Raw genomic sequence first — 25,906 nt, forward strand, 5'->3', positions numbered from 1 at the left:
TTTGACCTCTTTTTTTTTCTTTTTATGACCCTGTACTCTTTTAATTTGGGATAGAATCAGGGTGACTGGATGAAGCTGAGCATTTACTGGCCAGATGCCCTTCCTGATGCCTACGTGGATTTTCCAGCAGAATTGTTTTTCTTGCATCCTACAAGAGTAACATCTGCCATTACCTAGGATTCAACCTTCCAAGTGAGAGGCAAGTGTCTTCACCACTAGGCTACCACATCACTCATGAAGTTCTTTGACTTATTTGTCTGAAAATGTTCAATAGCATGGTTCAAAGTTGTACACATCTCTATCTTACCCATTTTGAGGTTAATGAAATTTCAGGGATTGAAGCACGGAAGCAAGGAAATCCCCATATAATGAACATTCTATAGCTGTGTGGCAAATGGAACCCATATGCACTTTAAGGCTCAGTAAGCTTTCTATTTAGAGACAGCAATGTTCTAAATAGAATTTATGTCTTGACTGAAAGATTGTGTAACGCTATTGCATAGACATGCGATTTCATACCAAGATAAGATGCTTATCTGCTCTACTCGGATGGTTCAGAACGTAATTTGAAGTACTTTTACTATCTTTCTGGGACCTTTTAATAATTCAAAAGAAAAAAGAAAAATCCATTCACACTTCTCTGTTCTACATATATAAGAAAATTGTCAGTCTTACCATGCAAAGAATAAGGAAACAATAGAAGAGAGGAGTGTTTACATTTGTTCTGTGGGTGTCAGACCATTGTAGAATGTTTTTACCTTGTGAGGTTCAGACAAATAGCTTTGCCTTGTGTCCCTTCACTAGGCTATTTTTCTTTCCATTGTTGTGCAATTTGTAGTGCTTATGAATTGGTTTCACTGGGAACTTACAGTGAACAACAGTCTGCCTACGTCATAGAACAAGATAGGATATGTTTGTACAGTTTACTTCTTGTCTCCTGGACTTGTCTTTGTAAGTCCATGGAGTAACCCCTGTTAGGGATGTAACCCTAGTCTTGGCTTGGCAATGTATATAAGACATGATTGTAACAAATGTATCTGTTACTTTAAATGCTAGAGAGCTAACAGTCATTCTGGCTTCCTCTTATGGCTGCTTGAGATAACAGCAATCAACCACATTATAGCAGTACTTAAAACTACAGTACCACCATCCTGGTTTATATATTGCTAACCCAACTGTTAGCTTACATTCCTAACAACCCCATTCAATCTTGATGGTTTTCAGACCAGGCATGTTCAGTTCTATCAGTGCATTGCTTTCATTTTACCCCTGGAAATGTCCCTCAATAACTCAATACAGCTGTTCCAGGGATAAAATGAGCCATGAAAATGATAACAGAACCAGATCCACTGTGAGATTAAAATTCAAATACGTTTTTTAAAAAGTTTCTTTCATGTAATCTATTATCATCAGTATCTTAACATATTCTTCATCAAAAGATAGTACTGGACATATTAATGGACAATATTAGAGAAATAAATATATATTAAGTATCAAGTGAATAAGAAATCTCTATTGTATACAGATAATGGGGAGGTGGACTGGAACTTTGGTCTGTAATATGAGAGTGAATGTAATTCACAAGTATGCAAGTGTGGCCCTATTTTTATTGATGAACAGTTGGATGAAGTGCAAGCTCAAAGGATTATGGCATTGCTGTTAATATGCAATTTAATGAGGCACTTCCACTATCTATGGAGAAGGTACCTCCATCAGACTTCTCTTACCATCTACCTTCATTAATTCCACTGAGTTGCAGCAAAGGGACAGATGAGAAGTATGGTGATACTACTGTCTCTACTGAAAGACGGTCAGTTTTTAAGTGAACTACATCACTTTTGCACAGCTATTGTGGGAATTTTGTAAATAAGAAATAGAAATTGTGCTTTTTGTTTCTTTTTGTAGGGAGGGCTGGCAAAGCAAATTAGCCATTTCATTTTTTTAAATGTATAGCAACTCAGTTCAACTTACGACTGTGAAAAATTGCAGGACACCTTCACAGGAAAACATGGAAAACTTTGATTGTTGGAAAAAGAAACACAGTATTGACCCTGCAAAGGCCCAACAGTGCAGTTGATACAGAACACAAATCACAATCAGGCAGAGCCTTCAATTACTGGTAAAGCAGATGCAAAGTCCTGGGCTAGCAAAAGGGAAAAGCAAAGGCACTTTGGATTGTTGTGCAGACTCCTGTGGTGCATACTTACATGCTTGCCTAAACAAAGAAGTTTTTGTCTCTATAGCATCTTGAATGCATGCAAATGTACTAGATTCCCTTCTGGGCAGTAAAATAATTCTCCCGGTTTAGAGGAATTGAAGCCCCACTTTCTACAACGTTATTGCAGAGTGTGATCAACTGAGTGACGGTTTTCACCTGACGCACTGCAGGCAGCCATTTAGTGAAGAGGGTTTAAGGAGATGTAGCTCCACACACAAGGGTGACATCTCTCTGGCTGCATTATGCTAAATCTAATCCTGATCAACTGATGCTGCAGTTGGTTTCTTCAAAACAATTTGGCAGAGGATGAATCTGTTTTCTAATATCACACTGACTCTCAATGTGGGTTTGATAATGCAGTTAGGCACCGTTAAAAAGTTTGATTCGATAGTCTTCTAATATACTTCCTTTCTTAAGTTCAAGGAAAAACAATTTAATATCCTCCAGATGTTTTGGATTTTGCTTTCCATCCACCCAAGGAAACATGGCTAATGGTGACTAATTATGTATTTAAAACCATCTGAGACACCAGGTTCCTGTTCCTGTTTTATATAACAACTAGCTGATAACCTATATTTATTTATAGGGGGGAAATGTAAACATAATTTCTAATTTTGGATTTTCCCCCTTACCAGAGGGAACCCCCTTGTGGAGTACTGTAAAGCCATTACCATGGGAACTCCACTGTGCTGTACAGTAGAAGCCATTTTACGGCAGTACAGTAGAATCCATTTTACAGCACAACAGGATGTATCATAACAGAGCACACACATCGAGGAGTACTAGGGGTGTCTTATCCCCACAGTATGCCAAGTTTGGTTGAAATTGCTCGAGTTGTTCCAGAGTTATGCTGGAACATACACACACACACACACACATTCACACACTGTTTTAATTATTTAAAAAGTGCAAATCCAGATATATTAGAGCCCTCCTACTCATCTGACTTAAAACACAGGTGTCTACCTCAATAGGTAGACAAAAATGCCAAACCCAGTCTCAACATCTGGATGACTATGTGATGATCAATGGCAAAAAATTAATATTTAAGGCATGGATCAGGGCTGTGAACATCTGTCTTTAGGAAATAGTGGACCACAAATAAGAAAGTGATAGAAAACATATATTCCTGTGGTACCATACATGCTGTTCCTCCATTATCTCTATTCATTAGTTATGCTAGCTTGAGGTGGGTGAATTAAAATCTATCAACATCTGGAAGGCCACAGGTTTCCCAGTCTTATTTTACAGCAAAAGTTGTCAGGTTGAGAAATTCACCTTTTTCAGTGGGAGAGAAGAAAAATCATACATCAACTTCCATCTGTGAACATTATCCATCTGGCCATGGCTTCCAGAAACTGGCTCAGCTTTTAAGCTTAGAAAAGCTTGGAAATAGTAGTTTTGCTCTTCATTGTGCAATATCTAAAGACAATCATATTGTGATGGTTTGCAGTCATGGAACAAAGCCAGATTTCATCTAAAAAGCTGATGATGGATTGGCAGTATGGCTAGAATTGCCAGTAGGCTCCGCAAGTAAATCTTCTCATGACCCAAAATGATGTGATTGTTGACCCATATGAGCTGCAGCTATTAAATTGTAATCTAAATATTTATCTCACTTTACTGCTTATCTTTATCTATTCTATGCCTGATTACAGTATTGCTTATATAATACAAAACAGACGGCATAAATAAATTCATAAGTAACTATAGGTTGAGAAGCAATGAGCTGTGTTAGCAACCTCTCCGCAATGCTATCAACCTACTGCATTTCTTCATTTCACTAGCAGCGGGTGCACAATGATATATTTGTACATTTATTTCTCTGACTATGACATTCCCAGGATCAAAGATATACAAGTCTTCCCAGCTGTGATTCTCCTCTAAAAAGCTGACAGAGATACACATTCTGTTGATCAACTGTTGTGTTATGCATTTGCTCACTTCTGTGGAAATTGGTTGGATTTAGTCATGGTTCTTCCTCTTTACAAACATTGCTCATGATTTACAGAGCTATTGGAGCAAGGCAGCAACTGTGTGCTTTCCTTCGGCTATAAAGCAGCCATTAATTTGGTTTAATATTCCAGAAAAATAATAATTTTTTTAAAGTTTTTTTTTTAATTTTCAAAACAAACACAACACATCCTCCTTTATGTATTGTAGAAAGTGTATCAGTTGGTTACAAAAAGGCTTACATGCATCTCTTCCACAGTCAACAAACATAATTCATATTAATTCAAGTATTTTAACTCAGATATTTATACATGTTACCATCATTATACCTCCATTTTCATTTGACTATAATTTTTTAAACGTCCTTCATCATAAAATATACCAAGATTTAATACATAACCACATACTGGCATTTCATTTACTATTTCTAAAATCCTCCAATAACACTGAATCCTTATGTCCGATTCTAGCTAAACATCCATAATATTTAATAACAACGTTTTCTAATCCTTCTTTCCAAATCACTGTTTACAATTTACATCCAATTTCCTTATGTTGTACCCATACCTATATATAGGTTGTTATCATTATCCCTCCTTTATTTAACTATATCCTGTATCATAACATTTTCCCCCTAATATTCAAGACTTAACTGTATCTAACTTAGTTCTTTTTTATTAACCTTTATATATAATCCAAAAGAATTTCTAATCTTCCTTTCATGGGTACCATTCAATATTCATATCCCATTATTGCTTATCATAACACTACACATTGTATATATTATTATCATTATCAATTATTTATTTAACTATATCTATTGTCACTAAATTTCACTAAGTTTAACTAGTTTTAAATTGTACTCTTCCATCTATCAACCTGTATCTTTCCAGTAGCAAAACAGTCTCATATCTTATGCCATTTGTGATGTCAGTCCTCTAATCATCTCCTTAATTAACTTTGTGTGGACTTCTCTTGGCAACTCTTTGCTTATAAAATCTCTCATGTAATTTTGATGCCCTTCTTCTGTTTCCTTAATCAGCTTATCTTTGATTGTCAGTAGTGTTATCAATGCTATTGCTAATAAGATTTCTCTCTTTAAATCCATAAATTATTTTGTTTTTTTTTTTCTTCTTCTGTATCTTGCCATCTGGGGTAGATTTCCCCTCCATTTAATTCCTCTTTCAGTATTCCACTCTTTCCATTTTCAGAAACAAACCAATCACCATAAATATCAGCAATTTTAATTTCTTTATATTCATTTTCCTCTTCGAATTTTAGGATTTTAACTGCCACTTTTTTCCATTTGATGAACATTTTCAACTTCTTCATCATATTTTGCTGTTAGAAGCACTGTCTTCCAACTTCTTCTCTATCCTCTCACAAGTATTTGATAATTTCTATATTTCTGAGAATATCTTTTGCAGACTTAAAACTTCTTTCTGCTGTTGAAATTGTGCCATTATCTCCAGCTAACAAACACTGCTGCTCTAGCTTAAAAGATTTTAACAAGATTAAGCATAGATTCACAATAACATTTCATTTTCACCTTTCTCTGGTTAAAAATATACTTCAAAGGAACATCTGTGTGCTTTTCTTCTTATCACTCTCTATAAACAAGCAGTGAGACCTTGAAGTACCAAGCCAGGATAATCAGTGAAAAATAAAATAAAAGTGTTTCGTTTCCAAAACACAAACCTCCAGCCTCCGAGTTGCAGTGTTATTGTTGCATTGTTGCAATTTTCTTTGTTTCTTTTTGTATCTTTTTTGTATTTCAAATTTAAAAAAAGTCCGATTCTTAAATAAATTAGAAAAGCACCAACAGTAATGAAAAAGGAGAATTTTAGTCCATAGGTTAAAAGAAAAAAAAATAGAAGAAAAATTAATCCATTCGTTTTAAAAGGTTTGCATAAATTCCATCTGTGAAGATAGCATTTAAAAAGTAAGATAACCCACTGTCCAAATTTAATTCCGCTGCTTATTTCTTCTGTTCTCCAATTTAAATTAATTTTAAGTTTTTTTTTATAGGCAGTCACTTTTAAAACGGTAAAAATTCCTCACCAGCTGGGAACACTTTCTCTTTCCGTATCCTTCTGTTTTGGAGCCGCCCCAACTTCATCAGCCTAATGGCTGGATTTTTTGTCACCGGCTTGAAGAACTTCTCTTGGATTAATCAGAGAATTTGCAATGTCCCTGAGATAAGCAAGACGTATTCTTCCTGTTCGCCGTCTCTGCGGGACGGTTTAGTCCATTTGGACCATCCAGCGACAAAAGTATCGACTGCAATCTCAGAGCATTGAGATTGCACGTCGTCTCGTCCCAACTTCGGCTCCTCCTCCTGCAGAAAAATAATTATTAAGGTGGCTTTTTCTTTGGTATAGAAATAGTCTAACAGAAGCCTTACATACAATAAACTAGGATAGAGAATAGGCATTAAGCTTCTTGATCCCTACAAGAAGGAGGCATAATGACCAAATGATTATGGGAGGAAACAATTCGATGCATTGTGTCTTTATGTTTTCTATTTCACTTTGTGCAAGTATATTCAGCAGCAATTCAGCACCGAGGGAAGCCTTCTACCTTCACCCCGGCACAATTAAAGGACCGAAACCTTTGGAAATGTAAGGATGGAAGAACATACAGAAATGCAAATACAGTCTATGTCAAGATTAGAATAGACAGATGATATATTGGATCTTTTTAACTTAACATTGATCCAATGTCTTCTAAAGCTTTTCCTTGGCTTTTATTTCCCATGCAAAGTCTTGCATGTCACTTGTGAGCATGACATTAGTGCAATATTCAGTTTGGCATTTTGTGTGTTATTTGTTTACGTATCTCCCATCTCTCCTTCCATCCACTGATGACAAAATATGAGCTCTGATATTTAGACAAAAAATATACCATAACTTTCCACAACAGCCATGACAGTGTGATATACAGAATGGTGGACACTGTGTATTGAAACAAATAAAACAAATAAAAATAAATCTTTATGGAACGTGCATGGATCTTACAGCCAAACATTTGGTATGCAATATAAAGGAAATGTCATGCACAGAAGTCACTTTGTCTGCTGCAAAACAGAAATAGGCTGAGGGCCTAGTATTAGATGATTGCTAAGAGTTGAATTTTCTTGCCCCTTCCTGGTTTTGAGAAGGCAGATGTAGGCAGACCACAATCTGCAGTTCACAAATCACAGCTCTCTTTCTTGCAGTCCTTGAAATCATGGTACTTAAATATTTCTTTTCATGGAAAGAGAAGAATTATAAATTGTTCTTTTAATATAACAATTAATTATCTACAACTACAAATGAAAATTGAAGAACAAAACTTGTGAATACATAAAATAAACAAATATGACTGTAAAGAGGAAGAGGAAATAAAGATAAAATAGAAAAAAGGAAACGGAAGACACATGAATTATTCTATTTTTCTATTACAAAACAAATACAAGACTTGGATATGCAGCAGTGCAGCTCTGATGAAAATTGGGTAATGAAATGTCTGCAACAAAACAAGAAGCCCAGAGAGAACCCCTCGATTATGCCTATATAAATAAAATATAATGTCTACAGCTTAATTTTTAAAGAATAAATTAACTCTCATTTTCATGAAATTATATTGTCTGATTTTTTTTTTCTGAAAAAGAGTCACTCCAAAGGCTCCTTAGCAACATAGTTCTGCAAAATATGGGCTCCCTTTTTCAAAATATACAGCTCAATGTATTATCATAAGATCTTTGCCACCACTTGTACTTCCAGGAAAGAAACGGTGAAGACAGCTCTGCTAAAACTGGAACCAACTTTCACAACAGAATGAAGAGCCAGAGAGAAGACTGGCTCCTTATAATTCCTCATCAGACAAGTAGAGGACTTGAAATCACTCATAAGGGCTTCAAATGTTGCTCCATGCAAGAAAACCACAAGACATTGTTCAACATTGGGTTTAGAACTCTGCGAGATGAAGGAATAAATAGACAAAGGGTGATTAGAACTCTGATTTTGCAAAGTGAGAAACTGACTAGGGGTCCAGATGGATTTGAAATAAGTTTTTGGAATTAAGTATAAGAATCCTTCCCATGGGAAAATGCCTTTGTGTTGATTATTTTTTAAAAAATAATAACCGGATGGGACATTGAAAATTGGACACCAGAAAAAAATAGAAGGCAACAAAGGCAACAATTTAAAGAAGAACACCTAAATTTGACTTACTAATGAAGCAAAATAAATCGAATGTATTGAAGAATATTAGTGAACAATTGTGATGGCTTCCCCAGTTGGCAGCTCTACGGATGAAAAAGATTGTTAAAAGTAGAAGGAAGGAATATAAAGTTGGTTTATTTGATCAAGATTCAAATAGATATGTTGTTATCTTTGATAATCCTTAGTGGTTATTTGCTGACATCAGACAGAAAAAAATGAGGTTTTAAGGATCTGTTTATAGCCAAGAGATGAAATGTGGGAAGAAGAGATCATTAGATATATTTTAAGAGATGATAGGTTTCTAAAAATGTTTATACATGTTGTGATGAAGGAGGAAGTCAATTATGTATGTTTTCTTTTCTTTTTCTTTATTATATTATTATTTTTTCTATTTCAACAGTGCTGTATTTCCCTTTTTATTCTTTAATTTTATTTACCTTGTATTAGTTTTTAATCTAATTTTAATGTAATTTTTAAAGAAAATTACCATAAAAATAAGATATTTTCCATCACCTGAGGCACCACTTCAGTAGAAAAGAGAAAAGTCAAACCTTTGGGCCTTTATAAATACTGGTATATAGCCTCAAAACTAATTATTTTGCTCAAACATGTGCCCTTCCTCTCACATTATAAAATAATTTTTTTTTCCACACTTCATTTCAAATCTCCAAAATGTGGCTGGGCTAAATATATATTTATTCATTTAATTTATATATCACTTCTAGGAGCTCACACCCAGCTCCAATTTTTTCTCACAACAAGAGAAAGGGAGAGAGAGGGAGGAAATGGGGGGGGGGGAGAGAGAGAGAGAATGACAAAAAGAAAACAGACACAATCAGTGAACGTCTCTGACTAAGGGTAGACCTGAAAATGAATCTTCCCAGACTGGCTGCTTCACTTATACAAAGCATGATTTAATACAATGAGCTATAATAAAAAATAATAATAATGAGAATTCACTCTGATGAAAAATATACCAAGTATCCTAGTGTTCACTAAATTTCATATTCCTAATTATGGCAATTTGCTTCATACTTCCTTCTATTTCTCCAGCAATTTTTGAGGCCATTTATCTAAGATCTTCCTGATATGATGGTTTAAAAAAAAAAATTCTTGACTTGGAATACAAGTAGAATGATGTTAAAGTGAAAATTAAGAAAATGCTCTTATGCAAACTCTTATGCAAGCTAAATGCAGTATTCGTTAGAGCAGCACTGCCATCTAGTGGTCAGAAAAGTAACAACAACCTCTCCTGAGGAAGTTCTATATCCTTGAGGTAGTCAAGCCCTTTATGACCTCAAAGCTATATTAAGATGGTACACACACACAAAAAGACATACAGACACACACACAGATATAGACACAGATATACAAAGCACATACAAATAAGCACACAGACACATAGTACATAACACACACACGTTATACATGGAGTCAGCTAAACTACAAGGAAAATCAAATTAGATGTTTCTAAATATATTTCTTGGCAGAGCATGTGATATGAATGAAACTAAGGTAATACTGATCATTATATGTATATTTGTTCCATAGTAATTTTATAAGTAAACTATAGCCACTCTTGGCACATTATAGTTCACTAATATTCGTTTGGCCGTTCCCTCCTTATCCTCAGAGGTTTGGTAAAATTCAAATTAAAATTAGTTTCTGAATATAAAATGAGTAATTAATCTTATTGGAGTAAAAAAAAATGGATTCTTGTACAATATATTGAGTAGCATTCAAAAGAAAAACTCGATTATTAAAGAAGTATTGAGTTACGGGTGGAAGCGGTTGCCAGGAGAAGACGCAATAATAATGCAGCTCCAAAGTAATGGTAAAAGTAGAAAAGAAATGCTAGTATGTATGCTAGCTCTATAACACAGGTGTCAAACTCGATTTCATTGAGGACTGTATCAGGGTTGTGCTTGACCTTGGGAGTCCGTGGCCCTCCAGAGCTCCATTTTCACTGGCAGAGGGTTGCAGGAGGTCATGGCAGCCAAAAACAGACCTCAGGGGCCCCTTTTCGCTGGCAGAAACACTGCAGTCCGGTCCATCACTGCTTCCAGGGCAGCTCTATGGGCCAGATCTAAGTACCTCATGGGCCAGATCAGGCCCCTGGGCCTTGAGTTTGATACCCCTGCTCTACACTTTTTAAATGTGTGTTGTACATTATCGGTCAACATCTTGATGCTTCACCATACCCTGCAGGCATCCCTGATGTATGTTATTGGACCATATTTGTTAAATTAGGTTTGTTCGCTGTATGATGGAAAAGGAAGACACGGAGAACTTTCCCCATGTCCTCAAGGTTTGGAAGATCTTGAAATATCCTGCTAAACCTGGGTGCCATATATCCAAGTAATAGCAACAAGTAAAGATCTTCAGGGAACAGTAACTTTACCACATTCTCAAAACCTTTAGTATAAGAGATAGGAACCTAAAGGCTTCTTCCCTGGATTGTTGATTCTGAAAAGGAAAAACTCTCCCCATTCAAGCAAACACCTGTAAAATTGCTTTACAATATGCTTGAATGACAGGGAAGACCAACATTCCTGAACAGTTTCTATACTTCACCATGCCTCCATTAAACAGGCATATTTTGTCTGTCTGTCTGTCTGTCTGTCTGTCTGTCTGTCTGTCTGTCCGTCCGTCCGTCCGTCCGTCCGTCCATCCATCCATCCATCCATCCATCCATCCATCCATCCATCTATCTATCTATCTATCTATCTATCTATCTATCTATCTATCTATCATCTATCTATCTATCATCTATCTATCTATCAATTTGTATGCCACCCATTTCGTCTAGAAGCAACTCATTAAAAGCTAGTAAACATTAAAATGATAAATAACAACAGCAATAATATAATGACAGCTATTCACAGAATTTCTGAGACAGAAATGAGAAGTGGGACTTAAAACTGTGTCGCCATTGTTAAAATAGAACTTCCAGGGAGATACAAACAACAGCATCCACCGGGGGGGGCGGGGAATTCAGATGGCGAATCTCTTTTGGACATGTGTCATATTCAAATCAATCACCATGTGTTTTTTGTCCCACCTCCAGAAAGTGCAAATAAATAGCTGGATTCTTAAAACATTGAAAATGAGCAGATAGATAAACTTGTTGTATAAATCGAGGGGTAAAGTAAGGTAAAGACTTTAAGCCGTGTTTTGGTAAGATTTCATTAGACACAATTATATCATTAAACAATTATAAGACTAGTTATTCTGAAATAAACACCAGACTAGGATTATCAGTCTCCCTACCCATTATTAGTAGTGCTGGAAGTAAAAAAAGTAATAACTCTCAAAATTCACAACAGGTACTCAGCTATACCTTGGATAGCTCAAAACTGTATAAACCAAGCTATTAAACAGTTGAAAAATATTTGCTCCTGATTTTTTTTAAAAGAGATACTAAATATCTGTTATTATTGCCAGCAGATTTCAGAAACCTATGTAGCTGTCAATAAAGAAACCAAGAATGCACAGTAAGTATCTTCAAACTAGGAATATAACAATAAAAATGCCCAGGTTTTAAGACATTGAAGGAGAAATTCACTAAATCTCATGGCACCTTTTTCTACTTAGACATTGTGCTTACCTCTGCAGCTCGTTGATATATCTCTTCTTTAAAAAACTATCTTATTTATAATCAAGGGCATCTTTCCATATGATGTCTCCAACAAGCCTCTTATGCCTCCAAATATTGAGAAGGAAAGGGAAAAAAATATTGTTAGCTCTGGATCCCTGCACATTTTTGCCCTCACACATTGGAATGAAAACATAAAATGGACCCAAATACTGTGACTACAATAACTGATATGTCTATCTATATATGTACCCCAAAAAGAGACACTTGGATAGCAGCCAAAGGAGCTTCCATCTTTCAGTCCAGGCATATGAATATATGTTTGAGAGAACAAATTACCCATCTCCTTAATGAAGGGAACAACATCAAGGCAAATGTGTGGGATCTACAAGATTCTATGAGAATTATGAAAGCTGAACTGAAAAGGTAAATTGTAGTAAAGATGACTCTAAATAAATGACACATTCTTTATTTTCTTTTTTTTTTGAAAAACGTTCGACTGAAACATGAAAAACTATCCAGATTTGAACCTTACTTTTCATTCCTATTGCTCAAATATTTTCTCCAAAAAGCTCATAAAATAGAGATTTAAAAACCAGTTTAAATCAAAGCCATATTAACTAATCGGCTCTGATGATTACAATATTATTCTTGTTGTGGTTACTGTGACTAATATTTCTAATTTGCACAACATCTAACTTCTTTGAATGGATTAATACATTATTTAAAAACAAGTTTTATTTATTATGCTTTTGAGTCAGCATTGATTTCTGGGGACTTGATCGCTCATGCCTTGTCTTTGGCCAGTTGATCACATGTGATGCCTTCTCAATGGGATGGTTTTGACTTGGAGCTCCCACCTAGCAAATATACTGGTAGCTGTTAATATTTTCAACAGCTTGGTCAAATAAATCATCTGCTAGAGCCTTTTCTGGAATATATCCAATACATCTACTTCCTTCCCAGTTTAGTTGGGGAGAAGTAGCTGCTGAAACATTGCACTTTGTCTAATTAGCTTTTTTACTATGAACAAATTATTACAATTATGACCGCTGCTATTTATTATTCCATGGATCATGCCCAGGATAAAGCAAGCTGAGGAAGCCATCACTTTCTTAGAAAAAGACATGGAAGCAGTTAAGAAAAGACAGGAGGAGGAGAGTGAAACAGCATCTTCAGAGGAGGAATTTCTGAAAAAACTGGTAGGCAGTAATAAAAACAAACACCACCAATTAATTTTTCACACCAAACACAGCATCCTAAAAATAAGAACCACAAATCTGCTGGCTAAATTACCAGTAACTGATGGCATTATTTGAATGCATTTAAAGCAATACCTGGCAGACCTACAGTACATTAGTCAAACAAATAAAAAAAATCACTGATTTGTGAAAGGTCTGCTTAAACTGAACCTCACCACTTGGTTTCAGGAGACAAGATAAAACTGAGCTTCTCTGGGATTGGAAGACAAGGAGGGTTGGGTCTAGTTGGATAGAAGGCATCAGGAATTTCCAGGAGCATAGGCTATTTTGAATTTTAAAAAAAAATCCAAGAAGGCATAATTTGCAAACAATTTGGTGACTGCCAAGAAAATGACATGCACATATTGTGAATCACCTGGAGTCACATTTGATTTGCAAGGGCATTTACCTTTTCTTAGTTCAGGACATATTCACTTGACTCCCTCAATGATTATGGCACATCATTTACTTTGGATAGGTAGCCCAGATGCTCAGCACTTACAACTCAGGAAGTACATGCTGACTGTTCTCCAAACAATCCTCTGAGCCTCTGTCAGTTATCACCCTGTTGGCAATGTCAGAAAGCAGGATAAAGAAGGAATCTCAATGAAAAAGTTTTTTTTAAAAAAAAAAATCTCCCAACAGGGCTTCCCTTGAGCAAACTGAGAGTATCTCCTGTGACACTTGCTGGTGGTAGAATGGCAATTCCCTCAACTCTTCCTTCTGAGTCTTCCTCAGATGGAACATTCCCATTCTGGTCTGCCGAAAGACCTCTGGATCAGGGGAGTCTACCCCAGGGGTTCCCAACCTCCAGACCAGGCAAGCGGCAGGAGAGTGTGCATGCGCAGCTCCATTTGCACAAATGGGGGCAGTCTACCCCCATCAGGCCAAATAGGGATTTTCTCCTTTGCCACGGACAGCAAAATCATTCATTTGGGTAGCTCTGCTAGTCATATCATCCATTTAGGCATGAGTTTTACTTTCAGAGTAGTATTCCCAAATGTAGTTCTGGATCCTACCACTGGATCAATACAAGAGGCTTGGGCACCTGCACGAATAAATTTCTTTATGAACAAAAAAAAGTAGTAATGAATCATAGCAAAACATCTCTTTGGGCCAAGACCAATTTGTTTAACTGTAGTTTATTAAAGAAATTATGGATCAGTTTTTGGGGGCATGAATCAGTGGTAGCATTCAAAAATTGTTACTACCGGTTCTGTTGGCATGGCTTGGTGGGTGTGGTGTGGCTTGGTGGGCATGGCTTGGTGGGCGTGGCAGGGGAAGGATACTGTAAAATCTCCATTTCCTCCCAATCAGCTGGGACTCGGGAGGCAGAGAATAACTGGGAGCGGGGCCAGTCAGAAGTGATATTTACCAGTTTTTTGAACTACTCAAAATTTCCACTACTGGTTCTCCAGAACTGGTCAGAACCTTCTGAATGCCACCTCTGGCATGAATCTAGCTTTTAGAACTAATGCAATTTTAAGGCAGAGATTTCACTTTTTTTTTTCTTTTTTAGGAGAAGGACAATGAAAATTTGCATATGAGAATCTTCATGCTTTCTGAGAAGGTAAGTTAGATAGTTATTTCCTGGGATGCTTTTTCATCCTACAACATAGAAATATAAACATGACTTTTCTTGTTGGATGACACTACTACAACATTATTGTCAAGGAATATAATTTAAACCTTTGTAATTAATGATGATGGATCGTGACTTTTCCTGGCAGTATACTTCTGAATAAGCAAAAATAAACCCGAAGAATGATCTAATAAAAGAACTTTTTAATATAAAAGAAAGTAAAAATACAAACTTGCTAACTGACTTAATTACATCTTGGCAAGCTATGTGCCTACCTCCTTGGCAGGCGAACAGAAAATCAGAAGAGAAAGTGAAGAAGGAATGTGAAAGTGCATGTGCAGTTAATCATTATCAGATAAGAACTGTGATCTGCGCAGTAAATCTCAGCACAGCTAAGAAACAGTTCAGTCTGCTCAGAAGTATAGGCACAGCTGGCAAATCAAAATTATAATATTTAAAAGCCCACGTATGTGATAGTCTGGAAGAAAATAGCTGGCATAGGCTGAAGATGACCTTGTGACTATTACGGATCTTCTGAATCCCTCATGTCAGGCATTTTCACAGAGAACATCACAAGGCACATTTAAACAAGACAGAACTTTGACTGCATAATTGTGACCCATCACCATGATTTTTTGAACCCTTTTGCAGATACACAACCTCAAGGCATTCTGCTTTTGGTGCTTTCCTTAAAAAGCAGTCAGAATCTCCCCTATTTCATCCAGTCACCAAAACTTCCAATCTTTAAAAATTTTACATAGATGAGAGACAACATCACATAAATTATCATGTATATAAAAAACAGTTTCAACCTTTTGCTTGAAGGACAATGCATGCTCATTTGGTGAGGTTAATATTTCATTGTTGAATAGCATTCTTCTGTTGAACAGCTAGGAAACTCTTTCAGATGTCTAATACAAACCTCCTTCCTTGTAATTTCACCCTGTTGCCTCTTGTGTTCTGGAATGATATGAACAAATCTAGCTAATCTGCTACATGGCAATGCTTTCAATACTTGAAACAAGTATTATGTCCACCTGCTCTTCCCAGGTTAAGCACACTCATGCCCAACCATGAGGTTTTCGCTTATCAAATTGTTTTTTTTTAATAACTTCCTAAAATAAGGTGAAGAGAACAAGACACAATAATTGTGGATGTGCCCTGCTCAGTGCAGAATAAATCTGGAAACAGATTTAAAGACACCATCCTTCTGTTCATGCAGCCTAGAATTTATTTCTTTTCTGCAGGCACAGTGTCATCTCATATTCAGCTAGGCATTCTGATCTTTTGTGTGTGTGCTGTTGCCTAGTATGATCTCCCTGTGCTATATTCATGCCTTTGCTTTTTCATTACCCAAAGGAAGAGCTTTGCATTTGCCCCTGTTGAAATTTTGTTATTATTATTCCAACTTATGAAATCTTCTTGGATCTTGATGCTATCCTCTAATGTATTTGTTATGTTCTCTCTACTTTGTGTCATCAGCAAATTTAGTAATCTTGTAGCTCCTTCCTGAAGTCATTTATAAATATGTTGAGCAGTACAGGGTATAAAAAAGCTGTGGCGTAAGCTACCTGACACCTCTGTCGATTGCATTCCCATGGCCAACTAAACTGGTCATGCTATCAAAAACAGAAAAGGGTTTGGATTAGTGTAGTCAGAAGAAAAAGAGGAGAACAGAACAACTAGGAGTAAGGTGAGAGCACCTTTCACGGGTTAAGCTGTGCACAGGTTAAGTACTGCCACAGTGGCGCAGTGGTTAGAGTGCAGTACTGCAGCTACTTCTGCTGACTGCCAGCTGACTGCAATTTGGCAGTTCGAATCTCACCAGGCTCAAGATTGACTCAGTCTTCCATCCTTCCCCGGTCAGTAAAATGAGAACCCAGATGGTTGGGGGCAATATACTGACTCTATAAACCACTTAGAGAGGGCTGTAAAGAAATATAAGTCTAAGTGCTATTGCGATTGCTAAGCAACTGGTGCATCACTGGAAGAGCTGAAGAATTGGTTTGGAGACAGATAATCTGAAGAAAGTCTAGAATATGTTCAATAAGAATCAACATCAACTTAATGCCATGTAATTAATCCAATTAATAATATGCCTACTGTAATTATACTTGTTGGTAGTTTTGATCTCTGGAAGATCTATCATTCTATTTTATTTTTATCAATGTAACTTAATGTAATTTAAATGGCATTCCCTAAAATTAATTACAAGGCACCTGCTAACTAAATTAATATTCTAAGAGATAAAGCAGAAATGAATTGTGTTAGGCTTCTTTTGGTTTCATTTTTTTATTATTTACTATAATTCTCCTATTGTTATTCATAATACATTTTAAGTTAATTTCATGCATTCCAGGCTTAATTTCAAGAGGTTTTTTTGCCAACTGGTATAGGCATCTTGCAAAAACAATATTTTGCTAGCAAACTTCTTGGGGAGGGTTAGGTTGGTAGGTAAAACAGGGGACAGAAAAACTAAGAGCATTCTACATGCTATATTACCTGTTAACTGTATCAGGTCCCAATACCGCATAGCCTTGCTCAATTTATATTCTCAACATGTCAGTTTTGATCACATGAGTCAGCTTTTAACTAGGTCAACATAGATTTTGTTAACGTTGTGCTCTCCAGAAGTTTTATACTATGTCCCTGTGTCCAAAGTTCTTAATGTGAATGTTAGTGCAATGAGATCACATTTATACATGAGTTTACAGGTAGTTCTTCACTTATGACCACAACTGAGTCCAAATTTCTGTTGCTCAGTGAGACTATTGCTAGGTGAATTTTGCTCCATTTTATGACCTTACTTGCCACGTTTGCTAAGTGAATCACTGTAGTTGTTAAGCTAGGAGCATGAATCTGGCTTCCCCATTGACTTTGCTTGTCAGAAGGTCGCAAAGGGCGATTGTGTGGCGTTAGGAGACTTCAACCGTCATAAATACATGCCAGTTGCCAAGCATCCAAATTTTGTTCACGTGGCCATGGAGAGGCTGCAATGATAGTAAGTGTAATGTTGTAATTATAAGTCACTTTTTTCAGTGCAGTTTTATTTTCAAAAAGTCACTAAATGAACTGTTGTCAGGGACTAAGTACCTCTATACCAGGGGTGTCCAAACTTGGGAACTTTAAGACTTGTGGACTTCAACTCCCAGAATTCCCCAGCCAGCTTGGACACCCCTGCTCTATACATTGGAAGTGCTTCTTCTCAGCAGCACTTTGGGAATAGTTTTGTGATTGAAATCAGTTTGAACTCCATCTGGAATTCATTTCAGAAGATGCTCAAAACTGAGCTTTTCCAAAGAGCATTTGTCAATTGACTGTATGTCAGCTAGGTACAACATATGCTTGATATACTGTATTTATGTGTGTATGTATGTATGTATGTATGTATGTATGTATGTATGTATGTATGCATGTGTGTCTGTGTGTGTCTGTGTGTACATATATACAATACAATAGGAGAGTTGGAAGGGATCTTGGAGGTCTTCTAGTCCAACCCCGTGCCTAGGTGGGAAACCCTATACCGTTTCAGACAAATGGCTATCCAACATCTTCTTAAAGACTTCCAGTGTTGGGGCATTCACAACTTCTGGAGGCAAGCTGTTCCACTGATTAATTGTTCTGTCAGGAAATTTCTCCTCAGTTCTAAGTTGCTTCTCTCCTTGATTAGTTTCCACCCATTGCTTCTTGTTCTACCCTCAGGTGCCTTGGAGAATAGTTTGACTCCCTCTTCTTTGTGGCAACCCCTGAGATATTGGAACACTGCTATCATGTCTCCCCTAGTCCTTCTTTTCATTAAACTAGGCATACCCAGTTCCAGCAACCATTCTTTATATGTTTTAGCCTCCAGTCCCCTAACCTTGCTTACTTCAAGGGCCGAACTAATTGGAGCAGGTACTCCAGGAAGAAAAAAACTTCCATAGGGCAATGGTGTAACTAAGAACAAATGAAAAAGAGTCAGTGTGAGAACATAATGGTAATCAATTATCTGGATCTTTTCAATCAAGTCCTTCTTTTCATTAAACTAGACATACCCAGTTCCTGCAACCGTTCTTCATATGTTTTAGTCTCCAGGCCCCTAATCATCTTTGTTGCTCTTCTCTGCACTCTTTCTAGAGTCTCCACATCTTTTCTACATTGTGGCGACCAAAACTGAATGCAGTATTCCAAGTGTGGCCTTACCAAGGCATTATAAAGTGGTATTAACACTTCATGTGATCTTGATTCTATCCCTCTGTTGATGCAGCCTAGAACTGTGTTGGCTTTTTTGGTAGCTGCTGCACACTGCTGGCTCATATTTAAATGGTTGTCCACTAGGACTCCAAGATCCCTCTCACAGTTACTACTATTGAGCAATGTACCACATATACTGTCCCTGTGCACTTTGTTTTTCTTGCCTAAATGTAGAACCTTACTTTTTTCACCTGAATTGATTCCCTGAATGAATCACAATTTTGGGTCCTAATAATAAAAAAGCATACATAACTGTTCTGACCCCCCTTCCTCCGTTGCCCACACAGAACACACACTCCGGAACAGTACAAGGGAACAAGGTTTATTGCACAAACAGACAAGAGGTTCCGTGGCAGCAAGCCACCAAGACAAAACTCACAGGAACAGAACACAAAAGCAGAACACAAAAGCAGCTATCCAGCTTGCCAGGATCCCAGACTAGAGCTTCTGGCATAAGTCTTCTGTTGACTGCTGCAAAGGGCGTATGCAAAGTCAACCCTTTTATAACCTGAAAAGGGCGCCTCCCAAACAGCAGCTGAGAGCTCTTTACCGCCTATAATTACGCCCACGCTCCTTGCGTCTGTGGGCGCGCCGGTAACGGGCGTCCAGAAACGCCCTGCTGAGTTCTGACTCACTGTCTTGTGAGTCTTCCCCGCTGCTCCAAGGCATGGCATCGGGAGTCCTCCTCCTCTGGCTCTCACCGCTGCTCCATGCCTCAGGCGCCTCCTGGTGGCCAACCAGACTCTCGGATCCCTGCTCAGCATCCGAATCCTGTCCAGGGTCGCCCATCTCCTCTGGAGCTGACTCGTAGGGACTATCACTCTCGGAGTCTGGTGGCAGCGGCAACAGCACCAGCTGGGCCACAACACATAACTTATAAAAAAACAATAATTCAGCTCTGTATAATAATTGAGTGAATGGGACTCTGCATGGCTGGAGAGGGGAGTTGCGCAGCGGCTTTTCCGCTCCCCCGCTTGCGCGAAGGGCATCTCTGCTGCTGTCACCATCTGCCGCTTGGTTTTTTTTTCAAAGCACGGAGGATGGATGCCGCTCTGGAAGTACGCTCTATGGTTGTGGGCGGCACATCGTATATATATTGGACCAGAGGAATGCCGTCGATATGTGTGTGTGTGTATGTGTATTAATTCTTTATTTTCTTTTTTTAATGTGTTTTATATTTATTATAAATGTTTTATGCATGTTTATTTAAGTTCTTACCATGGATATTTATTATTACCTACTGTGGATATTTTAACTACACAAAATCATCAGCCATGAGAGGTGCTATTGGAATATATGTTAAATAAAGGAAGGAATAAGTAAATACATAACAAGATGAATAGTCCAAAGCTCTGGAGAGCATCCTGGTTAGTAAGACTGATCTGGAATAACACTGATCTAAACCAAGTTTCCTGCCTAAAGTGAATTGGGAACTGTTATTGATTCATTAGTGTTTGTTCAGCCATATTGAAATAAATGTTTAAAAACTACACTATAATTATCTCCACTGTGCTCATCCTTCTTTATCATATGTCTTCCCTGACAGAATGAGTACCATTACAGAGGGAAACATGAAACAGCTTTCGCAGCTGAGTATCTCAGCTGTAGCTCACTTGTCACAGAAATGAATGTTATGCCTGAAGCACTAAAATTTGATAGATTGCAGCTTTTTTCCCCCAGTTTAGTTTTGAAATTACTATTTAATTTCTATTCAAATAATCATTCACATTATTTAACACATGCCGCGTAAGTACTATTGTACTGAGTCATTATAAAACTGATTTGACATTAAGCATACAACCAACATTAAGTCTCCGAGCATTGGCATGGCAGGTCTCGGATTATAATCACCTTTGTTTGGTTTTGCTCCTAAGTAGACATACAGGGATTTCCTTGAAAGTGAGAGAGGCAATATTTAAGAGAAGATGTTTTGCTGGTTCTAAGTCTCCCCACCAGTGAAAGTTCTCCTCTTTAAAGCTACTGTTAATTAGTTTCCTGGAAGGACGGAGAAACAAAAGGGCACCCTGTTTATCAGTGGTTCAGTCGCTAAGTCGTGTCTAACTCTTCACAACCCCATGGACCATAGCATGCCAGGCTCCTCTGTCCTCCATTGTTTCCTGGAGTTTGCTCAAATTCATTTTCAAAGTATCAATGATACTATATAACCAACAGCTGTCCCTTTTTCTTTGTGCCTTCAACCTGCTTCAGGGTCTTTTTCTGTGAGTCTTCTCTTCTCTCATTTATACTTTTTTTTTAAAAAAAAATTCATTTTCATAACATATAATCACATGTATACTATTATGTAGCCAACATCATATTGTATTATTAAATGTTTACCTCGATTCATCTCACCATCAACTCCCAAAAACAATTTTTGGCTCTTCTGCTCTCCATACACCATATTTGTACCTTATCCATCACTTTCTTCTCCCTCTCTCCTCCTCCTCCCTACCTCCTTTCTTCCCTCTGTCATCCTTCTCTTCGCTACTTCCCTTTCCTCTCTCCTTCTCCTCTCTCGCCTTTCCACTTCTCATTTCTCTCCTCCTCTTCTCCCCTCCCTCTCCTATCTCTCTCTTCTTCCCTTACCTCTCTCCTCTACTTCACACTCTTCATCTCATTTACTTGGTGTATTGGTCAGCTTCTGCGCAAGCTCCATTTTATGTTGATGGTATTGATAATTCCTTTTCAATATACATATTTAATTTTAACATGTATTCTCCTTTTAAAAAAAATAGAACACAAAAGTATACATATATAGTCATTGTACTTTTAAAACCGTCCCTCCCCACCCTAATTTTGACTGAGATGTAGACCTGGTTACAATTCCCAGCTATTCTCATCATTATCTTTATATAATTATACATCCTTACATGCCCCCAGTTAGTGATTCTGTTTTTAAATCTCAATAGTTTCCCGTTGTAGGTGTATTTCATGTTCCCTCTCCATTTTCCACATCTTAGATTAGATTACCCTTAATTGTCTATAAACGGCAATCCTCACTGTTCACTGTTTATTACCATTCCCTTACTCTGTTATATAGAATAACAGCGGTAAACATCTCACTTTATTCATCATCTTAAAATTTTTACATTTGTCCATGTTTCATATATTTTGGTTAAAATATATGGAATATGGATAAACATGATACTGATATGGGGAGGTTGTAAAGCAGAGGTTTGTGACTCACTTTTATACATGATAATTAAACTGAGTTGTGAATTGATTGAATATGACAATAGAAGGACAACTAAGCATGAGTCCTCTCTTCTGATTAAGGGGCCAAAGTATTTGAGCTTCAGCTTTAGTATGGTTTATCAGTAGAACAGAACAAAACAGGAAGCTTCAGGTTTAAGATTATCAGACCAGTTTATGAATTGGCCTTACATATCAAGATGTAGTACCAGGGAACAGTTGACTGATCAGTCCATAATGGTGAACTGAATATTAGTGTTTGCATTGCTTTTGTGTCCAAAATTAGAGCTCAGCATTGACAGCATCAAAGAATATCAATCAGCGGAACTACCTTCAGCTCTGCTGTTATGTCAATAAACTACAGGTAAGTAAATGTAGAAGCAGAATAGAAATAAATGCATTGTTAAGGACTTGTCTCTGTGAAAAATGGTAAGTTTTATTATTACCATTATTATATGGAATTCGTTTCAGACTAAGAACCAAAGGGGCATGTGGTGGTTGAATATGCTGTAATATATTATTGGGTTATAATAAAGACTGTGGGGAAAATCAGGTTTATAATTAATTATACAGAGAGAAAACATCATCCTACTATGTCATTTTTGTTACAGAATTTAAATGTGTAAAGTATCTTATTTAGTATGAATTTTGAAGTACAGATTACTTACAAATATTAAATCAATTTCTTCCAAAGTATTTCAGTTAAATAATTACAAATGATCTGATTGGTTGTTGTTATTACAATAGAGATACCACTTCATCTAAGGCCAGGACAGCTGAACTGCAAAAATCCAATTTGGAAGTTTTTGTACAATTTTCTTTGCTGCCATTTGGCGGTCAGCTGGTTCCTGATTGATTGACCAATTGACAAGATGTAGTTCTACCTGTTCACCATTCAGCACAAATAAGAAAAAACTTCTGGATCAAAAGATTAGCACCATAACATTAGATTACTTCAAGCTGAGGATAATATTCAGCCTCCTGTTTGACAAATACCACATTTTCTATGCATTGCACCATGAATGCTGCATTTTATCTCAGAGCAGCTGAAGAGAAAAGCTGAAAATCTTTGCTTTTGGTCCTCAACTCCTGCATTATTACTGCTTTTGATATAACAAGCTGGGATATCCACCGAGATAATTAATTATTAATTTTGTTCAATTAGAGGGAGCTTCAAGAATGCAAACTGATTTGTGGAGAGAAAGATGAGGTTTTTAGAAAGGTACACATTATTATTATTATTATTATTATTATTATTATTATTATTATTATTATTATTATTATTATTATTATTATTATTATTATTATTATTATTATTATATGATTGTATCACAGCGGCCAGTTGATTCGCCGGATTTGGCATTGATTACTAGACGGGCCCCACCCAGGGGCCTAGGACGTCGTAACGTATTTTCGTAATATACGTGCAGATCCAAGCAGTGCAGCTTTTTGCATTTGACTGCTGGTGATTTTGTCAAGTTTTAACTGTTTTAAATGTAATTCCAGTGCTTTTGGAATAGCACCCAGTGTGCCGATTACCACTGGAATTACCACTGCTGGTTTGTGCCATAATCGTTGGATTTCAATTTTTAAGTCCTGGTATTTCGCGACTTTTTCATGTTCCTTCTCCTCAACCCTGCTATCACCTGGTATTGCGATGTCTATGATTGTAACCTTCTTTTTCTCAACCAGTGTGATGTCTGGTGTGTTATGCGCTAGTATTTTGTGCATAACACACCAGACATTATTATTATTATTATTATTATTATTATTATTATTATTATTATTATTATTATTATTATTATTATTATTATTATTATTATTATTATTATTATTATTATTATTATGCCAAACTTTCAAAGAGTTAAGTGTGTTAGTTGCAATTCAAAGAATCTTATGATGACTCTAAAATGTATTATAGAGTCAGTTTCCAGAAACCTGTGATGGTGAACCTATGGAACGTGTGCCACAAGTAGCACATAGAGTCCTCTCTGCAGGCACACCAGCTCTTGCTCCAGCCCAGCTCCACTGCGCATGCACGCATGCCTCCCGCCAGCCAGCCAGTCTTCGGCTCTGCTGCACATGCACAGGGGCAAGGCGCATGTGGGGGATGTGCATGCACGGGGCAGGGCACATATGAGGGGCGCTCGCATTGCATTTTGGGGAATTCACATGCATGTGTGCACCTCCCACTCCATTTTGGACCTGGAAGCCTCCTGCACCAACCTGGAAGTAAAACCGGAGTGTGGGGGTGCTACACAAGACCCCCCCACACACACACACTCTCTGTTTTGGGCCTGTAAGGCTTCCTGCACCAACCTGGAAGCCAAAAATGGGCAAAGGGACAGGGTGCATGCTTTGAGCACTCGGCACCAAAAAGGTAAGCCACACTATACCAGTGATGGCTAGCCTTTTTCTCATTGTGTGCCAAAAGCCAGGGGTGTGTAGGGTGTGTGTGCGTGGGAGTGCCCGCCCCACCCCCATAATACTATGCACGCGACCCCTACCCTCGCCCCTGCTTTTGGCACACAATGAACACGTTTTTCGCCCTCCCAGACTTCAGAGGCTTTCTAGGATCCTGGGGAAGACTAAAACGGCCTCTCCCACACCTCCCGGAGGCCCTCCAGAGGCTTCCGGAAGCTTCCCTGAAGGCTCTGGAGGGTGAAAAATGGCCCTACGCACAAACCAGAAGTCACAACGGCCAAAAATGAAGGCCAAAGTCAGCATGCACATGCACGCTGGAGCTGACAGGGCTACACCTCGCATGCCCTAACAAATGGCTAGGTTCACCATCACGGGACTATACTATATAAGCTTCCTGGAATATGATGCTGCAAATTGTGGTTGCTGTGAGAGGAAGAGAAAAGTCAGACAAGTCAATTATAAAAAGACAATAACAGTTTCATAAAGTTAAGCAATTCCAAGTCTGCTTCTCTTTGAAACCAGCAAATTAAATTCATAATCCCAAGAGTATCCTGATCCCCGGAATTAAATACACATGTAACTCTTTCCCTAAAAGAGACATGGGATAATAGATGCCAGCATGTAGCTTCATATGCCTTTGCATAGAAATACAGAGGATGGAGTAGAAGGCTTCCCCTGACTGACACTAACTTCCTACTTACTGTCCCACACTTTATTCTGGACAATGTCAAGCTCTTCATTAATTTATTCATGAGGAATAAAGTGGCAAAGTTCCTCTGATTATTCTTGGTAGGTTGGCCGAAGGAGAAGGAAGAGTGCGATAAAATTCTCTCAGAGTTTGAGGCCTGCTTTGTTCCCCACTCCTTTCCCAAGGGAGAAGGTACAATATAGGCAATTTAAAGTTGCCCTTTCTGCACCTGACTGTTGTCTTAAAGGGCAAATTTCTGGGCTTTAATGGTCTCTGCCCACTATCTAGATTTATATGACAAATCGCATAGAAGTTTCCCTTTAATTTATCCAGGTCTGAGCCTTTTAGAATAGCCTTTTGGAATTCACTACATATCATTTTTACTAACAACCTCTTCATTAACCTTTTGCAAAGCAAATACTTTTTTTAAATTTGGCAAGAGGGGTAGCAGGATTTTTGGCTGGTATTAACAAGGTATTGGAGTGACCTTCCTAAATATTTCACTTCCATTCTTCCCTGATGATTTTCAGGCATTTCAAAGATAGCTCAAATAGTCTAATAACTGATTTTCAGGG

The sequence above is a fragment of the Natrix helvetica genome (assembly GCF_964273705.1).
Source record: "Natrix helvetica genome assembly, chromosome: 5".
Lineage (NCBI taxonomy): Eukaryota > Metazoa > Chordata > Lepidosauria > Squamata > Natricidae > Natrix > Natrix helvetica.